The following is a 2,744-nucleotide window of genomic DNA, read 5'->3' on the forward strand; positions in this document are numbered from 1 at the left end:
AAAGTAAGAACACTGTCTTAAGACTCGGTGCATTGAAGATCAAATTGATACAGTCGTGAGTTTCAATGCAGTATGGGCTCAAACTAACAAATACAAACATTGTGTTAAAAAAAAAGAAGGACATAAAGAATTGTTGTTTTGGCAAAACGAGAAAAATGTCTACCCACGTCACATGTGCATTTAACCCAGATCATTCAGTAAAGGAGTTTCACTAGAAACAGAAAAAATGGATGCTTTAGTGCGCTGTCTGACTGGCCAGCTAAGATATTGCTCATCGTTTTTGTTGTACTGTACTTAGCTTGGGTTTGTGAAGGATCTTAAGCTAGCAGGAGAGAGTGAAAACAAACAAAGGGATGATGGGAAATCAGCAGAGGGCTACTTCTTTGTCAACTCTTGCCTACAAACCAGATGCGAATTTCTGATGAACTGCCGCTCTGCAGAAAAAATGTCTTTAAATATCACAGGCTTTTTGATTTTAGCTAAAAACTGCATAATATTTTTTTTTATTTTGATCTTGTGTCATGGTGCCTCTGCAAGCTACTCTCCCCCTACCCCGCCTGCTCTGTTCTGGACGCGACCAGCTGCCTCCACTTACCGCATCATCGCTGTTGCCTTCATAAGGAGCACCTGGATCATCATTCGACGCCAGTACGTTGTTCCTCCCACGGTGCATAGTCTGGCCTGGTCATGCTCCTGTTTGTTACCAAGCTTCATGTTACTTATTGCTCCTCTCGTCTCTGTCTCAGGAAGAATCACCTCTGGTACTCACCTGGTCGCTGTCCTCTGGTCTCCCGCTGTCTCGCCCCTGGAATCCTGCTGCAGCTCTCCTCCAGCCAGCCGCCGCGCCTCCTCTGGAAAAAGCCATTACTTACCCTCTGCTATATTAAATCAATTAAACTTAGCCCGTTGTCCGAGTCTCCTTCTGGGTTCCAGCATTTGGGTCACTCTGAACTCACGTCATATCATGACAGAACGATCTGGCCATACACCTGACCCAGCTGAACCGGAGGGACTCCGCCACGCCATCTCCCTACAAGCTAAACTCCTAAGTCGTCAAGCTGACGCCCTGTCTCAGATGTCTTTGGCCCAACAGGACCTATTCCGCCGCCTCGACAGCATCATACAGACTCTCATAGAATTAACTGGTCACTCGCATTACTAAGCGCACCAGCCCCGTTCTCCTTCTTACCTCTGGTAATCACCGGGAATGCCATCAGTTCTTCATTACACAATGTCAGCAAACTCCGATAATCCCCGGGGTTTTTATGGCTCCAAATTCATAACCCACGCATTGAATGGAGCTCACCCTGCATCGCTAACTGGAGCACCTATTGTTTGGCTAACTGCCTGCACTCCGCCATGCCTATCCCCAGCGTTCCCAACTCAGCCCAGGATAAATGTACCGACTTGTTATCACGACCTTTGTACTGTTTTTTGTAAAGCTAAAGCCAGTGCGTTGCTGCCCCATAGACCTTATGATTGCTCCATCGAGCTGTTGAACGGTGCTCCTCTCCCCAAAGGAAAATTATGTAATCTCTCGGGACCCGAAAAGGTCGCCATGAAAAACTATATTCAAGAAGCCCTTTGTCAAGGTCATATCCACCCTTCATCATCCCCTGTTGGCGCCGTTATTTTCTTTGTGGAAAAGAAAGAAAAGTCTTTGCGGCCCTGCATTGATTTCCGCGAGCTAAACCAAATTACAGTCAAAGATAAATATTCTCTACCCTTAATTGATTCCCTGTTTGACTCCGTCCAGCAAGCTAAGATCTTCTCAAAACTCGATCTCCATAACGCTAATCACCTTGTACGTATACGTGAGGGGGAGGAATGGAAAACTGCATTGAACACCCCGTTGGGCCATTATGAATACCTGGTTATGCCGTTTGGACTCACCAACGCCCCCGCCGTGTTTCAACGTCTCGTTAATGACGTCCTGCGAGACTTCTTAAACAGATTCATCTTCGTTTACTTGGACGACATCCTCATCAAATCCGCCAATCCCTCCCAACACGAACATCACGTCCGCCTAGTCCCTGAGAGGTTACTAGAAAACCAGTTATACGTCAAGGCCGAAAAGTGTGAATTTCACGTAACTACCGTCCCCTTCTTGGGGTACATCATCAAAGCAGGCAACATCCGTCCAGATCCCGCTAAGATCGAGGCTGTCACCCAGTGGGCAGTTCCCCAGACTTGGAAAAAAATCCAACAGTTCCTGGGGTACGCTAACTTCTATCGCCGCTTTATCCTTAATTACAGCAGTATAGCGGCTCCCCTCACACAACTCACCTCCATCAATAAAGTGTACTCCTGGAATCCTGCGGCTGACTCTGCGTTCAAGAAACTTAAGTCCCTTTTCGTTTCGGCTCCCATTCTCATCCAACCTGACGTCACTAAACAATTCATCGTAGAGGTGGACGCCTCGGATTCCGGAGTGGGGGTAGTCTTGTCTCAACGTGAGGAGGGCTCAGGAAAGCTCAAAACGTTGCGCCTTCTTTTCCCGCAAATTAATTCCGGCTGAACAAAACTACGATGTAGGCAACTGTGAGCTATTGGCTATCAAGTTAGCACTGGAAGAATGGCGCCACTGGCTGGAGGGAGCAGAACAACCATTCATAGTGTGTACAGACCATGAGAACCTCGCCTATCTCCGTAGCGCTAAGCGCCTCAACTCCCGCCAGCCCCGGTGGTGTTTATTTTTTGACCGTTTTCATTTTTCCATCACATATCGTCCAGGCAGCCGTAAT

The sequence above is a fragment of the Oryzias latipes genome, chromosome 1, assembly GCF_002234675.1.
Source record: "Oryzias latipes chromosome 1, ASM223467v1".
Taxonomy (NCBI): domain Eukaryota; kingdom Metazoa; phylum Chordata; class Actinopteri; order Beloniformes; family Adrianichthyidae; genus Oryzias; species Oryzias latipes.